The sequence below is a fragment of the Arvicanthis niloticus genome, chromosome 15, assembly GCF_011762505.2.
Source record: "Arvicanthis niloticus isolate mArvNil1 chromosome 15, mArvNil1.pat.X, whole genome shotgun sequence".
NCBI classification, from domain to species: Eukaryota; Metazoa; Chordata; class Mammalia; order Rodentia; family Muridae; genus Arvicanthis; species Arvicanthis niloticus.
In genome coordinates this window covers 9794775-9819598 of record NC_047672.1, presented here as the reverse complement: position 1 = coordinate 9819598, position 24824 = coordinate 9794775, and the positions used below count along the sequence as shown (strand labels likewise).

General features: G+C 43.5%; 1 protein-coding gene across 2 annotated transcripts in view; it reads right to left on the bottom strand.

Moving 5' to 3' along the window:
* The window catches only part of Scrn1 (secernin 1), a 65548-nt gene extending 48544 nt beyond the window's left edge, over positions 1–17004 (bottom strand). Inside the window, exons 1-2 of one of the 2 annotated variants that reach the window (XM_034518870.2) lie at positions 16644–17004; positions 5827–5999 (exon numbers count right to left, since the gene is read on the bottom strand). The gene's annotated coding sequence lies outside the window, so the exon portion shown is untranslated. The remainder of the gene's footprint in view (positions 1–5826; positions 6000–16643) is intronic. The other variant, XM_034518869.2, reaches the window with a different exon arrangement.
* Between the last annotated feature and the right edge of the window lie 7820 nt (positions 17005–24824).

Here is a 24824-nt window from a genome sequence, read left to right as displayed (position 1 = left end):
CTCCAGTCAGAATGCTGTTTGAACATGAGCAGAAGCTGTTAGAGTTACAGGCATACAGGAAGCAGGGACAGAGTAGGGGTGGGGGAAGGGGCGGAGCAAAGGCCAAGGTTGATGTTGAGAGGCCTGCTCTAGAAAGGACCCCACCAGTTATTCAGCATCTATGAGCACTAACACATTCAGTTTGGTCTAGAAAAAATACATTGGTTGCTTTTAAATATGTATCTTCATCTGCTTCCAAGAAAAAAAGAAAGGGAGAGAGAGAGAGAGAGAGAGAGAGAGAGAGAGAGAGAGAGAGAGAGAAAAGGAGACACAGAGAGAGAGAGAGAAAGAGAGAAAGAGAGAGAGAGAGAGAGAGAGAGAGAGAGAGAGAGCCCTGAGGATAGGTCCCATGTCACCCAACTACAGTGGCCACTTCTCCAAGCCCAGCATTAAAGACACTCGTTGAATTCACTTCCTACAGCAGTGGTTCTGAACCTGTGGGTCATGACCCCTTTGGCCATCAAATGACCCATTCATGGGGGTCACCAAAGACTATGGGAAAACAGATATTTACATTATGATTCATAAAATATCGAAGTTACAGATATGAAATAGCAATGAAAATAATTTTACAGTTGAGGGTCACCACAACACGAGGAACTGTATTAAATGGTCGCAGCCTTAGGAAGGTAGAGAGAGCCACTAATCTAGGCTAACTCAAAGCTCTACTCTGCCAGCTACCAGCTGTGTGACCACAGGCAAGCCCCTCTACCGCCCTGAGCCTCTTTCATAAATATTTTGTCTCGGTCTACATGCTTCTTCTTACAAGTGTCAAATTAAACGACCCAAAAGACATATTTTATAAATGTCGGAGACCATGTAAGTAGAAGATAAATTGGTGTTGACTTTTAAAATAGAGCAAACTTCCCCTGAGCAAGCCGGTCAACATTGGCTAACTTTATTCACTGTACCTACAGCAGCTATCAAGTCTCAGAGTCAGCCATGTTTAGAAACCACTTTATCCTATGCAGAGGCTATGCCAAGCACAGGTCTTTCATTTATAAGAGGTATTTGCAGAATACATAAAACCCAAGGAGTTTTTAGGAAGCACCTAGTTTTCAGCCTTCTGCTTGCTCAGCAAGTCAGCTGGGTTGCTCAGTCAAGTAAACAAGGGAGAGGACACAGACAAGAGAAGCCCAGGGAGGTAGGAGTCAGTGGGATGGCTTTTTTATTGCGTTTTGTGGATAAGCTGGAATGCTAGAAGGTGGTGGAATCAATCAACCAATATTTCTCTTTCTCCCCCCAAACCCTCACCGAGTGTGTGTGTGTGTGTGTGTGTGTGTGTGTGTGTGTGTGTGTGTGTGTGTGTAGCACTAGAAGAACTAGTAAACTATCTCACAAACATCAGCTTAGGTAAGTGTCAACTAAATTTCCCCGAGTTTCATTTACTAAGCCTCAGAAATGACTCAGCAAGACTCCTGGACCAATTGATGATGGAAATGTCACATCTTCTTACTCTAGTGTGGTGACCACTAGCCTTACGCAGCCACTGGACTATGTGTGCAGTTTGACCACAGAACTCAACTGTCAGCTTTAATTTTAAAAAATGTTTAACAATGTACATTTCAGCTGCCACAGGCGTCATCTGAGAGCTCTGCTGGGTGGAGTGGCTGTATCATTTCCCAACGAAACCCAGAAATGAAGATTTCTGCATCAAGGTTTCTGCTAATTCCAAAGTACGTTGGAAACACACTCATTGAGCCCAATGATCAGCCACTGAATGAGGTACCAGTTGTAGGGCACCGTAGCAGTCAGCCTCTTTAGTCCTCACACGCTGAAGCAAGGATGAGCTCTGTGAGGTGATGGCCAGTGTAGTCTACATAACAAATTCCAAGTCAGCCAGGACCAGAGAGTGAAACCCTGTCTCTAAACAAAACAAAACAAAACAAAACAAACAAACAAACAAACGCAGCAACGAAACCCTTATCATTAGCAAAGAGGAGAGGAGAGGGCACAAAAGCTGACACTCTGAATGGATATTCTTATCCTGTTGTGAATATCATGGTGGTAAGGCAGAATCCACCAGGAAGACAGTATCATCTTATCCTGGAATGTCGTTTTTACTTCCTCTCATTGGAGATCTTTGATGCCTTCATTTTTTTTTCCTTCCAACTTCCACCCATCTCCCCCGAGCAGGCAGGGCTCCCTAGCCCCGTGTGTAGAAAAAAGTCCATGAAGCCTCTATCCTGCAGCAACTGAGTAAAGCTGGGAGTGGGAGAGGTGGTCCTCCAGGGAAGAGTATACCAACTGGGTGTCTGGAGACAAATGGTCAGGCCTGAAAACATACATTCAAGTGACATTACACTGACTGAGCAGGTTATATTTAGGAATAGATGTACATACATATATAATGCAGGAACAATTAGTGAAAACAGAGGCCACGACTTTGAAGAGGAGCAGGGAGGACAGCTTGGGAAAGATTGGAGGGAGGGAAGGGAAGGGGGAAATGTAATTATAGTCTCGAAAGAAAGAAAAGGTGTGTGTGTGTGTGTGTGTGTGTGTGTGTGTGTATGTCTGTCTGTGTGTGTGCCTGTGTGTGTGTGTGTGTGTGTGTGTGTAGTCTGTCTGTGTGTGTGCCTGTGTGTGTGTGTGCCTGTGTGTGTGTGTGTGTGTGCCCGCGCGTGTGTGTGCGTGTGTGTAGGTAGGGGACACTCACTGGTGGTAGAGACAGTGCCATGAAGACAGCACTTTTCAAACCCGAGGCTCCGGTCCTCTTGTGGCTGACAATGGAATATGTGTATCCCACTACCGCCATAGGCAAAGTTGGGCTGTATATGTCCGCACAGACACATTTTTGTGGATACCGGATTGACACAGCATTCTACGTTCACTGTGGGTCTCAAGGAAAAAAGCCTTAAAAGCAGCAGGCCGAGGGCTCGGCCTGCTGAACACAGCTGCTTTGTGGCACAGGCTAATTAGGATTCTTGCCAGGTTAGCAATTCAGTTCTAATTAATGGAACACTCTAATTTAACTCCCATCAATGGTGACGCTAAGCAGGCATCTCCCAAGTCTACGCTGGGAACGTTTTAAAGCTCATTTGTGCTCTCTACGTTCCCTAAGAAAAATTCTTTAATTATTTAATGGCTGGCCTCGCACTGGAGGAGAGGGGCCATTAAAATATAGGAAGCTGGGATAAGTATCTCATTCAGAAATATGCAAATGCCTTGTGACAGGTACAGAAAGGAAGCCTGGTTATTTCTTAGCTGGCACAGTATGAAAAAAATATCCGGTATGTCTTCTCCCACTCGCACCCCCTACTAGTTGTCGGTGTAAGCCAGCAGCTTTCTGTCCAGTTAGTGCTTTCTGAGCAGTTGGAAGTCTCTGTCTGGGCCATGAGTAGTGGCTAGCCAAGTGTGGCTAATGAGTGCTTGAAATGTGTTTAGTGAAACCAAGAAAACACATTTTTAAATTAATTTAAGATTCAGCAGCCAACAGTATGGTAATGAATAAGCGAATCAGAAAAACACAAATACATGTATTCGTTTGCTCAATGTTTCCGACTTCAGATTAGTTTCATATTGCTGGTTATGACAAAATACTTTGGGGAAGGACCCAAACTTAAACAGCAAAATGTGTTATGTTTTCTATATATTTTATACACATTGCCTGACTGTAATTTTAAACATGCTTAATGTGCTGTCTTGATTGAGCATCATGTAAAGCCAGACGTGAAATCCTCTGTTCTTGGAGTGATGTCAGCCATGAAAAGTTGCATTCTTAAGTATATTAGTTGCTTTTCTCATTATGTGACTTAAACCTGACAAGAGGCAACTTAAGAGGGAAAGGATTTATTTTGGCTCATAGTCCATCATGGAGGGAAAGACACACTGACAGGAACATGAGGCAGCTGGTCATACTGGGTTCTCAGTCAGGAAAAGAGTAGACAGTAAGTACAGTCTGCTTCCAGAGACCCACTTTCTCCAGCTATGTCCTACCCTTAGGTCCGTCCTCTAGTTGGGGACCAGACATTCAAACACACGAGTATCTGTAGGATAGTTCCCATTCAAACCACAACAGCAGATGTGGTGGGTCCCACCCAGGAACTAGAACAACCAGACACATAGAAACAGAAAGTAGAACTGGGAGCGCAGGATTTGAGCAAAGGAGGGAACAAGAGAGTTTACAATGACAAGACAGAAGTCCTGGGTATCGGTCGTCCAACAGACTGGATTTCCTTAACACTGCTGATCTATACGATTAGAAATGACCGAAGGCCATTGTATGTATACTTTACCACAGTTACAAACTTCAAGCTAAATATCTGCATATGGTGCTCTTCCATCCCCAGTAGAGCTTCAGATCTCCTGTCATTGCTAAGCAAAGAATCCCTAGGCCCAGCCTCTAACCCCCATGGGACCTCTTCAGGATTCATGACTTCCTCTTGGGGATGACAGTCTCCTGGTGCTCATTCAGTGTGCTGGCCCCACCAGCACTCACCCTGTGCCCGGTGGCAGGAGGCTGGTCTGCAAGCTTGTGGGGCTGGAGTTTGTGCTCCTGTAACTAGGAAACCGTTGCAGAATGTCTAGACAAGGTGGGAGGAAGCTGCATGGGAGAAAGGGGCTTTGTTCTTAAGCTCGGGGCGGAGTTATTGAAAACATGAATGTCCTGAGCCTGGGCAGGGGGTTCTTTGTGTGGCTGCCAAACTGCCCTGGCCCTTTATCTCCACTAAGCTAGAGTGACCCTCATCAGTCACCTCAGCCAATAGTAAGAAAGCCTTGACTCACTGGAGAGGAAGAAAATGACTGTCTGTATGAACTATGGCTTGTTGTCTGTTGTGCATATAATTGTCCAAACTGTCTTTCCCTATACAAGGAATGAGAGCCAGTAGCCAGAGGGTCTTCCCTACTCCCCACTTTCGAGGAACTTGGAATTCAAAGCCTGTGAAACAGTACTTTCCAAGGAAGCAGAGGAATGATTTCATTGACTGAAAAATTCATCTTTAAAATTATTGACATTCCTGCTGAATTGAAAATCGGACGACGGGTGGTGGTGGCGCACGCCTTTAATCCCAGCACTTGGGAGGCAGAGGCAGGCGGATTTCTGAGTTCGAGGCCAGCCTGGTCTATGGAGTGAGTTCCAGGACAGCCAGGGTTACACAGAGAAACCCTGTCTCGAAAACCGCCCCCCCCCCAAAAAATCGGATGAATGATACTCATTTATAAATCGAGTCTTCTGTCGTAGCTTTGCTATTGAAATAAGAAGGAGTGAGTGAGGAGGTGCCTGGGAAAAGAGTTACCTAAGAAGGACTCAGCAAGCTCTGCCTAAGAGACAACAGATTTGACATGTTCCTTTGGAGTTTGGGAGACTAGAGCGTAAAACGCCACAGTCAGGGGGTACCTGATCCTAGTAGCCATGGCATTGGTTGAGGGACTACCAAAAAAAGACCTTAGAAGATGTTAACTAAGTGTATTAGCTCTCTAACACTGAAAAACAACCCAACTCACAATGATAGAGAAGCTATCCTGGTTCACTCTTTCTTGGCTTGGAAGGCTCCGGCTCAGGGTCTACAGACCCCACAGCTTCTGGGCCCATGATCAGGCTCGTGGCAAGCAGCATTGCTTACTTCCTGATTGAAATTGGAAAAAAGAGAGAAGGGGGCTGTTGCATGGAGGACACATTCTCCCAGTGACCCGTGACTCCCCACTAGGCGCACCCTTAAACATTCCGTTATCTCTCAGTAGTGCCACGGGCTGAGAACCGAGTCTTCATTTCACAACGGGGAGTGGGGGAATATTCTGGACAGGAACTACACAGTGTAACAGCAGCAGACTGCGAGCCTAACTCACCTCAGATCTCAGCCTGGCCCTCCTCTAGGAGATAATGAGGGGTCATGAAGTCTTCCCAGCTTGTGGTAAGAGCTAGAGGAGACTTGCCGGAGCTTAAACAGTGCCTCTGGGAACATCAGCCCCCAAGAGTTAACCGCTGGGTCTTCGGAGCCAGTCTTCAGCTAACATGCTTCCTAGAAGGGTAATATAGGCTTGTGGAGTCATTGGTTTGGGCTGATATTGCCCTTTAGAATCCTGAATTTACAGCTAACATTTGAAGACATTCAGATGTTTGGCTTCTTCTGACAACCCAAAGGTCGGCAAGACCTATTTACTTCCTACATGGCTCTAAGACGGGAACTGGGTGGGAGAGGCAGGCTCCTAGCTCCTCCTACATCCCTGCAGTCCCAATCTGGGGCCTGTCAACAGATGAGCAAGATGAAATTTGTGAAACTGTACTCTTTTCCAAGGTCTGCCTAGCCCTGAAAGTCCATGTGTATCAGGGCATGAGACAGACATGCTGTAGAGACACACAGATCCTGTTCCCTAACCGGACTCCATCAACTAATTCTAAACAGTGTCATTTGGAAATGGAAACAATCACTATACACAGCATAGCACACAGGTTTATGACAGATGTCATAAAAAACTGCTAACACTGTGGCAGCATACAGTGGGCACTCAATAAATAGATGCTTACTTCCTGTCTCCTACTCATCACTGCTGACGCACTAATCCTATCAGTGGATAGTACCTTGATCATCAGATAGACTCCTATTCCAAAGTGCAACTTAGGCACACTGACTGTTTACTAACAAGAAATAAAAACACATCATGGAATGCATATATATATATATATATTTTTTTTTTTTTAAGATACACACCCAGTAATTATAATGAGCCACTTACCTTTGTCCTAATTTAATTAAATAATAAAAAAATTCTTCTAAGGCAATTGGTCTAACATGGACAATGAGTATATATTTGATATATCAAGGAATGGTTGTTAATGTCCTATATAGAATCATGATGCTGTAATGACTTTCATTTAAAAACAAACGGTTTTTAGAAGCCCATGTCATATGTAGGTGTAATGGCCAATACCAGTGGCCCCAGTTAGTCGAAAGGTTGAGCTGAGCAAATCACTTAAAAGTTAGAGAGCATGCTGGGCAATATGACAAGACTCTGAAAAAGAAGAGAAGGAAGATAAAAAAAAAAAAAATCCTCATCTAAAAAGCATGTGTCTTATAAAAACACGTACTATGTAAAAATGCTATAAAGGAAATAATTCGGGATGAAGAGGAAGGCCTCAGAGGGAACAAGACCGTTTGAGGTAAAAGCTGAGCTAGGTGATGGGCAGGTGAGATGCCGAGCTAGGTGATGGGCAGGTGAGATGCCGAGCTAGGTGATGGGCAGGTGAGATGCTGAGCTAGGTGATGGGCAGGTGAAATGCCGAGCTAGGTGATGGGCAGGTGAGATGCCGAGCTAGGTGATGGGCAGGTGAGAGCTGTTCTACTGCAACCTTTCCCTTGGCAGATGTTTGAATTTTCCTATAATAAGCAACCTTTCAGAAGTAAGGCTGGCTGGCAGTGCACGCCTGCAATGCCAGCACTTGGGAGGCTGAGACAGGAAGATCACAGGTCAGAGGTGACATGATGAGAACCTGTCTCAAAGGTCCAAAACACAAAAATATTAAAGCAAAGTACATGTTTAGAAGTCTTGAGAGATTAGAGGTTACAGTGGGCTGATCTACCAAAAGGGATGGTTTCCTGGAGTGTCTACTCAGAATTCCATGGTGTCTCATAATAGAATGTTGGGACAGGAAGGACTTTAGTTTGACTTGGAGTGTTAATACACTATGGGAAGATGTGATACACACATATAATTCATACACACACACACACACACACACACACACACACAGATGCAAAAAGCATATGTTATTCGGGGTCTCAGAAAATCTGGAACAATTTGACCTAACTGTAACTCCTATTCTTCTTCAAATACAACCACTTGCATAAGAATCAAGTAACACTTTTACAATATGAAATTGACTATCTATATGTCAACTAAAGTTAGGAAATACACATGGGTAAAAGCTACCAAAATGAAAAGAGTTCACCCAGCTGTGAATATGACATCATTTAAATCCTTGTTATCTAAGATGCTGAAATGTAAGTGAAGTGGACAGAATGATGTGAAGCAGTCCACGGTCCATGGGGCTATAGACAACACTCTGCATATTTTCCCCACACATTTTCAATTTTCCCACATGACTACGAAAAATATGCAAAGTGAAGGGTTTAAATGGAACAGTTGCAACCAAAATAATCTGTCATTCAAGCTACTGCAGCTAATACCTGTGGCCCTGTGATGGGATAGAGACTCTGATGGCAACTGGTGAGCTACAGAGAACACTGGCCACTCTCCCAGAGGACTCAGGTTTAGTTTCCAGCACCACACAGAGGCTCACAAATGTCTGTAACTCCAGCTCAGTGGAATCCAATGCCCTTCTCTGGTTTCTGATGGCACTGCATACACTCGGTGCACAGATGTACATTTAGGCAAAACGTACAAAAATACATGCATATAACAAAATAAACACACATACACAAAACAAAAATAAGTAATGACTTTTTAAAAGGCTTCTGAGGTGAGGGGAAGAAGAGAAATAAACTCAATACAACCTTTTTTTTTTTTTTTTTTTTTTTTTAGTTTAATCAAGGAAGGAGTGGACAAACAATTTAAGTAGGACCCAGGCCAGAGAGGTAAAATGAATGTAGTCAAATCGAGTTTGTTGTAAGGAAGATGTTCCTATACTGCAGGTCCCACCTTTCTTAGGGGATGAGGGAGGGAGAGAAGGAGCGAGAGAAAGAATACAAGATGTCAGTGACACGGGTGAGGAATACAGTATCAGGATGATTAATTTTATAGCTACACAAAGGCTGTGTCAGAAAGCCAGACAGACCCACATTCTGGAATCTGTGCCTGCATATATTAAGTTCTTCACATGTAACAGGGGGCACAATGTCAACCTTGTACAGTTATATGCAGATCACATGGAATAAAAAGCCTTTAAGAAAAGGATTGCCTGAAGAACAGAGTCCTGGCGCTAAGGGAGGAAAAGTGTGTTTGAGAGAGCAGAGGCCTGTGGTCATTGCCAAGAGCGTGCTCCACGGGGCACAGTGCAAGCAGCAATGAGAGCCACCTCCGGGGCCCTTTCATCCCCTTCTGGTCTCCTTTCCAACACTGCTGTCACTGTGTCCACTAATTTGGCAGGCCGCTTGGAATCATGACCTTCCTATCCCACCATCTGTCTTCCTCTCCATCTAAACAATGCGCCATCTATTCTAATCTTTGCCGTTAACACAATTGGAAACATACCTGTAACTCTGTAAACTAGAGCTTTAAAAGAGTCCTCCCTATCATTCTTAAAATGGAAGCTTATGATTTACCTCTCACTGTAAAGCCAGTGACTTAAATATCTACTTTCTACAGAAGAAATACAATTATAATTATTGTGTAAATAAACACAAATCTTGCTGGTGTGAAATGAGATTATTTTACAACCACCAAAAATGAAATTTAAAGAACTTCTTGTAGCTATCCATTAGTGCTGGAGCTATTTATTGGGTTTTATCATTAGCAAGTTTTTCCAATTTTAGTATCAAAAAAGTAACCTATATGCTACATGTGTGTGTATTAGTATTATGTGAACGCAAATATACATGTGTGCACATACATGCATATAAATACAAGCATATATGATGACAAGTATGTACACAGGCAAACAGAAAGAAAGGGACCTGGGAGGATTAGAATGTAACTCAGGAGTTGAGCATAAAGGCGTAACAGAAATAGAAACCTTATATTTCACTTTAGCCTGAACATTTTTTATAGTGAGGTCATTTTCCTTTATTGGCACTTGGATTCCTTAAAATCTGATTACTTCAATGAGTAAGCAGGAAGGATACTTTAAGATATTCCATTAATATTTCAGGTCACTGGGTCACTACTGAGTATAATCAAAAAGTACACAAGGGCCCCTAGAACATACACGGCTCTCGACCGCTGCATTTTAATTAGCCGTTTTCAGGAATTGCCAAAATATACTTTGAGCATCTAACCACTGAGCTCAGGGGAAATGAAGCTGAGGTGTTCTCAAGGTCTTTGTCTTCTGAAGAAGGGGTGTGCTGTGTGTGACCAGAGAGGATTTCAACAATGACCAAATCCCTGAGGAGTTTTCACGTTATCTCATTATCTCAATGACCACAGGGAGGAGAGGTACAGGGGGATTCAGACTAAGCATACAATCAGTAAGATCGGAGCAGTCACCTCAAACCTTTCTCCCAGGTTCAGGTGGGGCTTGGCTACCATCTTGTCACCCTGATAGGAAGACTAAAGAAATCTAACAGCCTGAGTGATGTTGTGGAGTGGTGCAGGGTAACTGTGTCTTCTTACCTTCTTGGACCTCAGGAATCTCTCCTGCTACAGAGGGAATGGGAGCATGTGGCCTTAGTGATGGTACCAAGAGAAACTTCAAAACCATGCCTAAGAGCTGCCCCTGAGAGCAAAGCTCCATGTAAGGCTCGGCTGGAGACCAGGTACAGGGGTGGTGTACAGGATGGTAGAGGGATATGCCTACCACTGGGGAGAGGCTGAAGTGCTAGAGTGTGGCTGATCAGAGATGAGGGAAATTGTAAGATCTTATGTGGACAGTGGAGAAGCTCTGAAGGACAGGGTATGTCCAGGTTGGTTCTTAGTTGTAAACATCCAGTGTTACTCGGAGCCATTAATCCTCCTTAAATGAATCTGTGGATTCAATGTGGCAGCAATCAACATATAAATGGGGCTTTAACAGAATGTGTGTTCAAATGATCTTGAGGGCTTGAAGACTTGAGGGCTCAGTGATGGAGCGCATGCTCAGAGCCCTGCTCCAGTTCCTAGCTCATCCCCAAAATCTAAAAAAGAAAGGGATTGACAGAGAAGTCTCAGAAGTGAAAGCTGATGACGTGGGTCTCGCCCTACATGATATTAAACTATATTACAAAATTGTAATTGATACTAAGATGGTTTGATGTTACACAAATGGAGGGTCTGAAATGTGGTCATACATGGTGATGAAGTCTGTTTGAAACTGAGGAAAAGGATGTTTTAGATGGTCTGATATCATTGATTGTGGGCTACAAAGACAAAGAATAAATCTGCCCAGGCCCCCAGCTTGCTTCTATCTAAAATAAGCTATGAAAATTCAAGTTGTTTGTTGTTTTACAACATCATAAAATTACAAAACATCTAGATGCATCTTAAAAGTAACATTAAGGACAAAAAAAGCCTACTAAGTGTTTTAGTTTCATCTCAGTTTCTGTGATAAAAATAACAAAACCAACTTTAAGGAGAAAGGGTTTATATTCTACCTACGATTCTAGGTTATAGTCAGTCACATCAGAGAAGGGAAGGCAGGAACTTCAAGCAGGTAGTCACCCATAGACTGCATGTATACCTAGTACTCAGCTTAATATTTTCATTCTTACATAGTTCAGAACCCCAAGTTAGGGAATGGTGCTACCCACAATGGACTGCATCTTCCCACATCAATCAAGGTATCAAGACAATCTTCCACAGAATTGTCCACAGGCAAACCTAATCTAGACAATCCTTCATTGAGACTCTCTTCCCAGTTGATTCTAGGTTATGTCAAGTTGGCTATTAAAACTAACCATCACAAGACACAAGCAAAATAAATAAATAAAGTCAATAGAAAATGGGAAAATGTTACTGATTTATTTATAACATAACTCAAAATGCATATGACAAAATTTTAAAAATGTAATATTGGGAAAAACATTTGCAACATCCATCAAAAAAGTTAACTTTCCTACTGTATAAAGAATTCTTATCAATCAATAAGAAAAACTTACTTCTAAAAAGACAATATTCAAAGTCTAGAAATACTAGATCAACAAATTCAAGGAGTCAAAATATGTACTAAAAAATATGCAGTTGTACCCACAACTAAAGAACTATAACTAAAGGTATCATTTTCTCATAAAAGGTTACAAAGTTTTTAAAATTCGGTAATATTCAGTCTTGACAAGGGAATAGGGAAAGTAACCGAATAGTTTTGTCAAATCTAATTCATTTCATTGTAATTTAAAGCTATAAATCGTACCTTGGATATGCCCATCTATGCTACAATGTAAATGACTGTATTCACTTGACTCTAGTTTCACTGAATCCCACTACTCTCCAGTTCAGTGGACTGAAGGAAAAAGTAGGCCCGGTGTTCAGTGCTGTGCTTGCAGCTTTCTGTCTCTAAGTCTGTTTATTGTACTATCATCCTCTTGTTGTAAAGCATGGGAGACCAGAACAGCAAAGAACCAAGAAGGTGCCAGGTCCAGGGAAATGGCAAAATGGCAGATTGCAAGAAGCAGCCCTCTCAGTTAAAATGCGCAGACCTTACGTGCAGTCTGTGTTATAGACGTCAGACTCCTACCCAGGCAGACTGGGATTTAGCAAGCACAAAAATGAAACAGTCAGCATTCATACAATCAGTGAAAGTAGCCAGTGTGAAGTCGGTAGATTCTCATTTTTATCAAAGGAGACAAGACAAAAAATGAGTGACTTGCTCAAGGTCATATGTCTGGTTAGAGCAGGGCCAATGCTAGGACCCAGTGACCCTAACTTCAAGCCAAGACTCTTTCTGCACTGGGCAGCATTCCTGTCCTGTGGACAGGAGAACACAGCCATCTCAGGAAGGGCAGGTTAGACTTAGAACTACACAGAGCATTAACAGTCCACCCCTGCTAACTACCATAACAATCTGCCAACACCCACTCCAGGGGCTCCAAGTCAAAGGTCACTGCATAGTCTGCTTATTCAATTGCAAAGTGTCTCATGTGGTTGAGCCATAGCTCAATGATAGCTTGTGATTGATGTGTAGCTGTGCTTGTCAACTTGACATAACCTAGATCACCTGGGAAGAGTGGGTTGACCTATGGTCATATCCATGGGAGACTACTACCATAAGAAAATTAACTGATGTGAGAAGACACAGCCCAGTGTGGGTGGCACCATTCTCTAGACAAGGGTCCCTGGATTGGATTAGAGTGGCAAAGTCAAGCTGAGCACAGCAATCAAGCAAGTGAGCATGTGCATTCATTTCCCTCGGCTCTTGGCTGTGGATGTGATGTGAGCAGTCATCTCCAGGTCCCATTGTTTCAACCTCCCCATGCCATTTCTCCCTTATGTTGGTTTTCACCAGAGCACATTAATCACCTTGAAAATGAGAACTAGAACAGAGCCTTTGCCAGTGTGTACAAGGCTCTGGGTTTGATTCCCGTGCCAGCAATAACAAAAAAACAAACAAGGAAAAAGAGGAGGGGGAGGGGGAGGGGGAGGGGGAGGGGGAGGGGGAGGGGGAGGGGGAGGGGGAGGGGGAGGGGGAGGGGGAGGGGGAGGGGGAGGGGGAGGGGGAGGGGGAGGGGGAGGGGGAGGGGGAGGGGGAGAGGGAGAGAAAGAATATCTCCTAATTGAGGTCCTCATGCCCACCACATAGTCCCTTCTCATCCAGCGTCATCAACCACTCACTCCCTTTAGTCTCCATCTTCTTCCTCTCCTCCTCCTCTTCCTCCTCCTCCTTCTCCTCCTCCTCCTATCTCTTTATATCCAGTGTTACAAGCAAGAATCTCTTGCCAATCTCCACTTTCTGATAATAGCCCAGACCAACACTGTCCAACAATAATACAAGACCTATATGAACCATATATACAAGTCCAGTAACTACATTATAAAAGGCAAAGAGAAACTGGTGAACATTTTAGATAACATATTTTATTTGATTCAATATATAATGTATATTATATATATCATATTACAGCAATATCGTATCAATATAAAAATTATGTTTATTTTAAAATTCTTTTTCACATCAATTTTTGAGATCTGGTGCAAATTTGACATTCACAAGGCATCTCCTTCTGGACTAGCAACATTTTAAATGTTTAAAAGACACAGAGCCAGTGTCTTCCATAGACCAAAAAATAGTGAGGTTTTTTAAATCACATTTGCTTACTTCTATGCTTATTGCTCTCCAACAAATACAAACCTCATGCATGTCTGTTTGTCTGTCTGTCTGCCTGTCTGTCTGTCTATTCATTGCAATGCTAGAGAAGGAACCCAGGGCCTGGAACACACTAGGCAAGAGCTCTGCGACTGAATTACACTCTCAAGTCTGTGCTTTGGTTTTTCTTTTCAGTTTAGTTGTTTGTTTGCTTGTTTGGAGACTGAATCTCACTGTGTAGCCCTGGCTGTCCTGGAGCTCACTGTGTAGACCAAGCTGGCCGCAGACTCAGCTTCAGCTTCAGCCTCCCGAATGCTGAGATTAAAACCAGACCTGGGCTGGGGCTGCTTGTTTTTAAAACGTATTATTTTCAGTTTCTTCAACATTCCCGTTCTAATGCCAACAACAGGTTTAGGTGGCATCTGCCTTCACTATGGCATCTCTCTCCATCTTGGCTCTTGTCTACCTCATTCCCCATCTCCTGCTACCCTCTTCTCTGTGATAACTGGCTGTGAAGGCAGAAACACGATTTCCCATCCGCTCACCACCCAACAGAAAACTAACCCACTCGGAGTCCCAGCTCTGCTCTCGCCGACCTGGGGTCACCGATTCCCAACTAAAATTCAAGTTATATAAAAACCTAGCTTCTGAACAGCTCTGGAATTATTTCAAAGCAGGCTTGTCGTTTATCTTTCCATAAAAGGCACCTAGCCCACTTTGTTTCTTGGCAAGATAAATTTATCTAAGAGTTGTCCATCGATACAAAACAAGCTACCAGTTTTTCAGAGGATATATTTCCCACCTTGAAGATTTGTTTACAACAAAAGTTGTTCTTAGAGATGCAGTTTCATCTCTAGAAAAGATGAGCTGAGGCGAAGGTGAACACCTGCATGCAATCAGTTAAATGGGCCTGTGAGAGAGGGTGGGGGGTGTAGTTCCTTAAACACCTGAGTTGTTAAATCCATTACAGGTTGCTTCCCTTTGCTCAGATATTCAGGGCAAACCTGCTCTCCCCTTTAGATTTGATAAGGTGGCATGTGGCACTCGGAAGAGGAAAGCTACAGGAGTCCTCGTCCTTAGCTGTAGCCAGAGGCATGACCTTAGTTGTCCAGCCACCCTGCAGTGTAGCCTCTCTGCTGTCTGTGTCAAGCTTGCTCAGTTCCTTCCAGCTTCCCTACACCTAACCCTCAGAGTTCCTCTTAGTTCCTCTCAGTTCATTATCCCCAAGGCACCTGCCTCCTAGAGCGCTTCCTCTATCCTGAAAGACAAGATGGCTGGCAGCCCTGCAGTGAAAAGAAACGCTGCCTTATGAGAAAGAAAGAAAAAAAAAAAAATCCTGAAATGAGTCACCTTTCAAGAATTTGCAATCCTAGAGCCTGGGTGCTGAAGTGCTAAGCCTGCCCTTCCAATGCTATCCCCTGTATGGATTGGTTGTGTGCACTGTTCCCGGAGGGTGTTTACACTGTACGCCCCCATCCTTTATAAAGCCACTTGTAGGTATGTAAGCTGTGCACAGTTGTAAGCTGCACAGTTGGCTTTAAATGGGTCTAAAGAAAATCAGACCAAATTAGAGTTTCTTTTAGGCTTTATACCAGCTTTCCACAAGTTAGGGAAAACAGCTATAGCTCCCCAAACTTCCCGCTTGCTCCCCCAGGCACTGCAGCTTCGCTCAGATTTAACTAGCTCCAAGAACGCTCCCGGCTTATACGGCTTATACACGGAAGAGCCTTTCCCCTGCTGTTTCTCCCCGCAGCTCAAGTCTGGGGGACAGCTGCAGTTGCCTGTGGTCTGCTAGGGTTCTGCCTGGCCTGATTTTTCATGCTGCCATTTTGAATTAGCATAGGTTTCCTCAGCAAGTGATGAGGATTTAGGCAGTCGTGAAGCACAGTAAACACACACACACACACACACACACACACACACACACACAGGAAGAAGCGCTTAACAAGCTACAATTACATAGAAATACACTTCTAGTTAACAGAACCCTACCAGGTCAGCTTGGGAGACAGAAAATAAGTTGCTTTAAATGCAAATGGGTGTGATCACATTTTTATTCCTAAATTCTAACCGATTTTCTAAAATTCAAGCGTCCCTTTCGTCCTGCAGACCTCACTGTGGTTGCTAAATAATTATGCCTGGACAGAAAAACAAAAAACAAGAAGAACAAAAAACCAAGGAGATAGAGGTAAACTGAGGTGGACTGATAGCAAGGGTCTAGACACCTACCATGTCCCCACCCCTATGTGCAGGGTTGAGGCCTGGGCCAAAGCAATGTCTGGTCCCAGCTCACTGGCCCACTGTGGGGATGACCACAGATCCCCGGACTCCGCCCGGCGGCCAAGGACAGCGGCCTGGTCAGGCGCCGCGGGTGCACTACTCAGGAAGGAGCCAGGCTCTCTCTGCTAGCTGCAAGGCGAGCCCGGAACCGCGGGAGCCGCCAGGGGAAGCTCAGGGGCCCGGGGAAGCTCAAAGACACTTCCCGGGGCCCAGGAAAAACAGCACAGGGTTGTAAGACTGAAAGGGAGGTGCGGGAAGGATGCGGGGTGGAGACCAGGAGCAGGTTCTGACTAGGCTGCAGTAGCTTCGTCCCCGAAGTCCCTGATCTTGAGTAGGGCCCGACCGAGGCCACCTAATCTCTGATCTCCCTTTCCCTGGTCCACACTCGGGAGGGGAGGCAACGGGGGCATTAGAATTGCAATGGGAAATGTGGTGGCTGCTCAGTGGAAGAGCAGCTGCCCCCGCCCGGGAGCTCCCCGCATAGCCTGAGGCTCACCTGCCAAGCAGCCGGCTCGAGCCCGGTCCAGCGGTGCTGATGCTGCGACTGCGGAGTTGGGGGCGCTGCGGCGGCTACGTTACAGCCTCCGCGTCAGTAGCGCAGAAGACTGTCGGCGCTCCGGTTCCCCAGACTCCAGGCTCTCCAGCCCCCTGCTAACAGCTGGTTTGGTCACGCGACCGCAGACCCACCCTCCGCCTCCCTGTGCTCTGGGCCCCAGGACTAGGCTGTGTTTGACAGCTGAGGCCTCAGAGCCCGCCCCGCCTGGGAGGGGAGGGCACCAGGAACCCCCAAGAACAGCAGACAGGGCGGGACTCAACAGAAAGTGGTTCCCTTCTTTCTAGATTTTTATTTCTTGGTTGCAACACTCTCAAAGGAAAGAACCAGAGCTTTAAGGAGCCAGGCCCAGCTTTCTCCAGACAACATTTTACAGATCCTGGTGTTTGGTTGCTAGTCTGAGCCTTGGCGCCTAGGCGAGAATTCCCTTCAGAGATACGCATTCTTCATTTGGTTGATTCATGTGTCAAAATCGTTCCCTAATGTTAGCCGATTGCGATCGCGATCGTGTTCATAAACCAGACTATGCAGCACATTCACACTTTGTGGAAGGCCACACAGCAAGTAACAAAGGCAAGATTCCACACCAGGGTTAATAAACTTTTGATGGGGAGATGGGTGATGCCCACCTCAAGGTTATTGACAACGCTTCAGGGGCTGAGACCGGAACTACCTTTTATTGACCGATAAGAAAAGGCCAAGAGAGTCCACCGGGAAGACAGTAGCAGCAGCTGGCAGCAGAAGACTCACAAGCATTTTCCAATTACCAGATGAACACAAATCAAAGCTTTATAGTCTCTATGCGGGGGAAGGAGGTGTTGGCAATATCTCTCCAGATAAGAACATATGTAGACTTTCACCTGATTACACTTTTGGAATTCATCCTACAGAGGGAAGGATACGGGTGTGAAATGAGCTTCTGTGGTGGCCATACTATTTGTGCCAGCAAGACTAGAACTAAACCTCACAGGGTGGTGCTACTCACCTGTAATCCCACCATTAGGGAGGCTGAGGTACCAGGGCCAGTTAAGGCTACATAGTAACACCTTGTCTCAAGAATTAAAAGATTGGATAAAATTCGGCCTATAAATACCATGGATTGCCATCCAGCATGTTTTAAGGATGAGATCATTGCCGGTGTACTGATCCAAGACGTCTAACTTATACCAAGTAAAAGGCTAAAGTGGGGAGAAGTTAGGTGCAGAACAGAGTGTGTGTGTGTAGAAAAAAATATATGCACTCCCCTTTGCAAATGCTTAGATTGCTTTTGGAAAGATCCATAAGAAATAGTAACAGGAGATTCCACAAGGGAGGAGAGCTGGGTGACTGGCTGCCAGGAAAGGGACTTTTTTTTTTTTTTTTTTTTTTTTTTTTTACCATGTCTCTTAAATCTGTATGTACTTGTAGCTTGTCAGGTGAGTGAACAGAGAGTGGGAGAAGGGTGAAGAAATGTGTCAGGAGATTCTACAGAGAAGACCATTGGTTCACAGACAGAACAAAAAGGTGCTTTGTTTATTTACTGCAAACAATGAACTATGTAGCCTAATGCATGTGGCTTTAGAAACTCCTGAAGAGCTTAACCTGGGGTCCCAGAAGAGCTTAACCTGGGGTCCTGCCCTAACTTCTGAAGTCAGTCTCCAGAGGTGGGGCCAGGGAACTTGCATTCTATCAGATTTTTGGGTTTCCCTTGTGCATTGAAGTTTGATAGCTGTTGTTTTAATGTCTCTGCTATCTCCCAGGTCTGCATACAGACGCTGATTCCATGATGCTGTAGCACTTACTAAGTGTCAGTAAGACATTTTTGTTCTTGGCTTTGTACAGGACAGACTCTGCTACCGTTCAAGTCACACAAATAGAAATAAGGGAACAGAACAGTCCAACAGATTAAAATAAAAAAAATCTAGAACTACCAGTTAGGGCTTTAATCGTTGGCCTCAGTCAGCCATGTGGAGTCTAGCTGTGTATAAATTACAAGGCTTCTGTGAGCTAGCCTGCAAGGGAAAATTCTCTTAAATGACATACAATTGTTATATGGTCAATTATAGTCTACCCAGCATGCTCAGAGCTAGTAAATACAGGGCACTGTATTCCTGCTTTACTCCACTGAAGTATGTGCAGGTTTTTTCTTTCTTTTCCAGAACCAAAAAGTAGAAGTAGGGATACAGAGATGATTCTGGCCTTCACATACTGTCACAGGGGATGCACATAACAGCCCCGCCCCCAGAGAAAACGCTGTAAGTGCACTTCTGTTTTTATTGATAATCAGTAAGATGAAAATAAAAATTATTTGGGAATCTGCAAAATATACAATCCTAACAAAACATCGTAACTGTTCCTGCATATGACTTCTCTTCCCCACTACAAAAATCTGGTAAAAAAAAAACTGAAGGTAACAAGTAAATGAAGAAATATTTTCATAAATTGGGAAACAACTTGATAGAAATTCCCTCCAAAATCATCTATATATTAAACTTAATATCAGTAGAAATTTTAAAAGTAGAAACTGACAAGCTGATTCTAAAATTTATTGGGATGAACACCCAAAACAGTTTTGAAAGAAACCAGAGTTGGAAGACTTATTTTAGGACTCAGTATAAAGCTTCACCAACCAAGAGGATGTAGTGTTGACATAAGACAGGTACACGGAGGAATACAGCCCAAATACACTTGCATGGTACACACAGTTGATTTTTTATTTTTAACAACAGCAAAGTAACTCAGTGGGAACAATCAAAATGGTGCTGATCAACATCATATTCATATGTTGAAAAAAGTGACATTTTCTTCCCCACTCGCAGAAATAAAAATGATAATGAATCTGGGCCCTAAGTATAAATCTAACACTATGAATCTCTGCATTCAAAGACAGGAGACTATTTTTACCATCTTTATGCAGTGTGACTTAGAAAGAGGAATAACGCAGCTGTAAAGCTGAATAAAGTCCTGCACCCCCAGCATAAAATTCAAGACAGAATAAGTCTAGCATGTAAGTTACGAGACAAGGAACAAACATACCAGTCAACCAAAACTGACTAAAACTGAGAGAAATGATGAGGTTAGCATATAAAGTACCTAAAACTACCATCAGAATATTATGAATCTATTTAGGAGTTTAAAAAACACACAATATTAGAGAAATGGGTGATAGAAAAGGATCCGAACAGAATATTCTACCTTTGTTGATTTGAATCCACAGATGTGAAGTCTGATGACAAAGACTGTCTGTTTGTATATACTTATTGTATGTATTATTTAGGGAGCATAAGGGCTATAAACAGGCAAGTATATTGATCCAGTACATTAGGAAATATTAACAAGTTTAAGGAATGGCTATAAATGAAGAAAGAGTACCCAAATTATTTAAAGATTATCCTCACAACTTGACATTCTCCTATCTAAAATATGCTATGATTTTAAGGACTCTGAAATAACAGGCAAATTAGAATCACATTTAGCACAATGTGTATGAGGGTCTTTTCTGCTCGGTGCTTCCTTTCTGTATAAATAGCCGTGGGGGAAAAATAGACCTGTCACTTTGCAAATCTCACGGGGATGAGCTGGACGACTTAATAGGAAGGCAGCACTTATGTGCAGGCAAGAAAGCCTCATAATTGCCTTGAGAGGATGCTCGCAGGACTCACAGGGAGGAGCTGACATCGGAGCCAGGGAAAGAGGAGAAAAAACAGCACTAGTGAAGATTCATCAGCCACCCATCTTCATCCTAGCACCATGCTTAGGTTACCATAGTAACAGACCTTTAGGATGCCCTTAAGGCAATTTACAGAATTACTGTGCACACCAAAGATAGGCAACACAAAGTGTTTGCTGTTAAACTACATTTTTAGTTACATTTACAACTTGAATAATCCATCAAGCCTTTTAGATGTAAATTGTATTGGGCAAAGGGACATATTTTAATCAATAGTTCATAATTAATTACTAGCTTATAAACACTCCTAGTTTAAAAACACACGTATTATCTGCTTCACCTTTAGGAATTTTATCAGTTTCTTTTTGTCGTTGTGATAAATCAGCTTGACCAAAGACAACTTAAGGAAGAAAGAGTTTATTTGACCTTAAGTGTTTCAGAAGGAGAGTTCACATTGACAAAGGAGGCATGGCAGCAGGCAACTGGAACAGGAAGCCGAGAGATCACGTCTTCATCCATGTACAGGAAGCAGAGAGAACAAACGAGAAGTGGGGTGAAGCCATAAACTCTCAGAGCCCACCCCTACAAGGAGCAGAATTCCTGAGTGACTGATGTCACTCAATCCTGAGTGTACTGGTGACACAGGCTCGGCCATGTGAGGGACTAAGGCCACGGACCCATGGGAATTGGCAAAGCCTCATACCATATGGGTCAGGCTTCTCCCTCCCGTCCAAGCCCTGTATGTACAGAAGACTGAGCAGCGTGTAAACAGAAAACTAGCAACTGTGGCTTCTTCTTCCCAGATGCTCACTGTTCGAGATTGCTCACCTACAGAAGACCCTCTTCTACCAAGACCTGCTAACCCCTCTCCTGTGCGGAGCATAATAAACACACCGAGGATCTTGGTTGTGGAAGTAGTAGGTGTGGCTCTTAGAGCTCACGTGACTCAACTTCTCAAGTCTGTCTAACGTTTCTTCATTACCTCACAGCCTCAGTCGGGTTTCCAAGATCCAAGCCACATTGTATGCTAGCACATCCTTCATGATGTACTAACTGCCTTCGGCAAGGTCCTATCTTCTAAAGGTTCTAGCCTCCCAAACAGCGCCACCAACTGGGAACCAAGTGTTAAAATACGTGAACCTATAAGGAAACATGTCTCATTCAAACCACCACAGGAGTCATTCATTAGTTTAACTAACTGTGCAGATATTTTGAAGGGACGCTGTTAAGACCTGGTCTTCTAATGATCAAAACCCAGTCAGACGTCAAATGAGATTTGGACTTTTACCCTTCCTTGCTGACATAAAATGTGAGTGTGTGTGTGTGTGTGTGTGTGTGTGTGTGTGCGCGTGTGTGTGCATGTGTGTGCATGTCTGCGTCTATGTGAGTCTGTGTATGTTGTCTCTCTGTATATGTTTCTCGTGTGTGTGTGTGTGTGTGTGTGTGTGTGTGTGTGTGTGTGTGTGTAGACACTCTATATCAAGAGTCTATACAGGCACGCTATCACTGAGCTATATCCCAGCCCTGGTTGTCTTATATTTCTATGTGTGGAAATTGTCCACCTTGTACCACGTTCAGTTTAAAAATAAGACTTGTTTTTAATATTCTATTGATACTAGAAACTTTTTAAAAAAATTTTATGTGTATGGGTGTTTTAACTTCATGTATATACGTGTACCATGTGAGTCTCTGATGCTCTTGCAGGACAGAAAAGTGTGTTTGATTCCCTAGAACTGGGGAGTTGGCAGGTGATTAGAATGGGCATGTGAGTGTTCAGAATCAAACCTGGATCCCATGGAAGATCAGCCAGTGCTCTTACCTGCTGAGCCAGTGCTCCAACCCCTGAAAATGGTTTTTGATAGTTGAAGTTTACCAAGTGTTTTCCAATGTGAACATCTTCTGCCTGAAGTTTTAACACTACTCACCTACAAAGTCACTTTGCAAGGAGATTTCTCTTAGATATTTTCCATTTCTTCAGGCAACCAAACAGTTGGTCTAAACTGCTGTAGGAATTGTGGCTTAACTAAAAAGAACACTTATCTTTTGCTCTGAGTGATTAGGCAATCACTATCTTATTGAGAGAATTATGAAGTTTCTCTAATATTAGAAAAACATATTCATGCTTGGGTACTCTTCAATTTTCCAAAAACCAAAAAATCCTAAGGGGGGAAAAAAGGTATCATTCAATATCATGTTGGATGAGCCACCTGGTTCTCTTAGAACTGGGAGTAATGCGGAGCCACACAGATGTTTTAGTCTTTAGATTCCTTGTAACTCTTCACTTTCCTTTTCATTCCTTTACCCTGATTACAATCTTAAATCCAGGCTCCCACTGTTCATTCTCTACCCTTGTACCACAGGCACGGGTGCCCCAGGCACGGGTACCCCAGGCACAGGTACCACAGGCACGGGTGCCACAGGCACGGGTGCCCCAGGCACTGGTGCTCACATGTGCAGAGTCTGACATTTCAAATGTGCAGACTGACTTATTCCTTTGGACTGGGATTCATAGCTAGTTCACCTTTAAATTTCAAACACCACTTATTTTAAAACAAGATTTTAAAACAGAGATCCCTGTCAAATGAGTTTATTAGATAATCTATCTTTACTTGGAATATAAAGAAAGGGTTGTATTTTAAGAATTATGGAAATGCTTGAAATCATACAAAGAGTGGACTGGTGCCTGCTTAGGTTGGGGAACCTGCAAAGGTGGGAAGAAACTGAAGATGCTGTGAGGCTTTGTTTTCAAGGCTGGGAAATAAAATGTCCTATAACCGTGTCAAAGGCTATAGAGTCACGTGACTATCCTAAAGCTGACCGGACTACCTGGAAGCTCATGACCTGGACGGGGTGCTCACTCTGCTCCCAAACCTGAGACATAGTAACAGGGAGATCAGGATCTCAAGGCCACCTGAACTATATAGCAAGACCTCTCTCTCTCTCTCTCTCTCTCTCTCTCTCTCTCTCTCTATCTCTCTCTCTCTCTCTCTCTCTCTCTCTCACACACACACACACAGAGAGAGAGAGAGAGAGAGAGAGAGAGAAAGGGGGGTTGTCTTTAGTTTGTGATCCACTTGGTTTGATAAAGGCTACTCACATGGGTACAAGTGTGGGGCTGTCCACAAAACCTGACTAACTCCTGTATCACTGAAGACAATGACTCCCTGTACTTCCACAGACGCCCTTCCCTTCCCACACAGGGCTAACTCCCCAGGGTGGGAGGAGGAAGAGGGGTTGCTGGGAGTGAGAAGATAGAAGGGTGGAGGGATGCGAGTGACTAGAATGCATAATATGCATGAACGAAATTGTCAAACAAATTAATTACAATAAAACAAGGGCGACTGGACAATGCACCCAGCACTGGGGGCGGAACTATTGCACTACATGTTAACTTTACTAAAAATAACTCAACTCTCCAAAAGAGAAATATTAGAGACCCAATGAACATTGCTTAACTCTGAGGAAATAAACCACTAAGATTTAATAGCTTTGGAGATACTGTTGCCATAGCAATAAAATGCTAGGAGAAAAAACCTCAAGCAGTTGATTTACTGCTCAGTCTTAATGTAAGAATCACTTAACTTCAGCAGGCTGCTTAATTCTCTTTAAAGACTAGGACACAAAGCAGAAAGCTGGGCTACTTCTGCAGGAGGCAAGGACAAAAGTAGGGCGTCTTGTGGAAAACTCTGTACTTTATAAAATTCAGCCAAAATAATACAGGAGAGAAAAAAACTTAAGTATTATCTTAAAGGGAAATTTTACATTTGTACTTATATTTGTCATATATTTCTCCTGGTTATTCTACATATTTAATTACTTTTGTGTTTCTCTCTGTCTCTCTGTGTCTCTCTCTGTCTCTCTCTCTCCTCTCTCTCTCTCTCTCTCTCTCTCTCTCTCTCTCTCTCTGTGTGTGTGTTAGAAGCCACACTTGCCTGTGTATATTGAGGACCAGAGATTAATTTAATTTTGGATTTTTCACTATTGCTCTCCATTTTATTTGTCTATTTGTTTACTTATTTACTTACTTGCTTATTTAATTGAGGCATAGTCTCCCTCTGAACCTGGAGCTTCTCCTTTTGGTTAAACAGGCTGGGAATCCATCTGTCTTTGTCATCTCTTAATGCTGGGTCAACAGATGTGCACATGTCCTTTCCATGGGTGTTGAAGATCCAGACTCAGGTCTTTGTGCTTGCACATCAAGCACCTTACCCCGTGAGCCATCCCCCCTTCCCCATAAATTTAATTATTAACTTACTTAAATTGAGCTGCTGATGGGCCACCAGAAAATCACTTAAACACATTGCATTGGGCACAAAAACAACTGCCTGACAGTTCCAGAAGACACACGATCACATGAGAAGGAGCCACAGATACAAAGTGAACCATTACATTCCGGTCTCCTAACTAGGGGCAAAAACCAGGCTCAGGGTTCCAGTAACATAACATGCAACAGGCAAGACTAGAACTGGCAAATA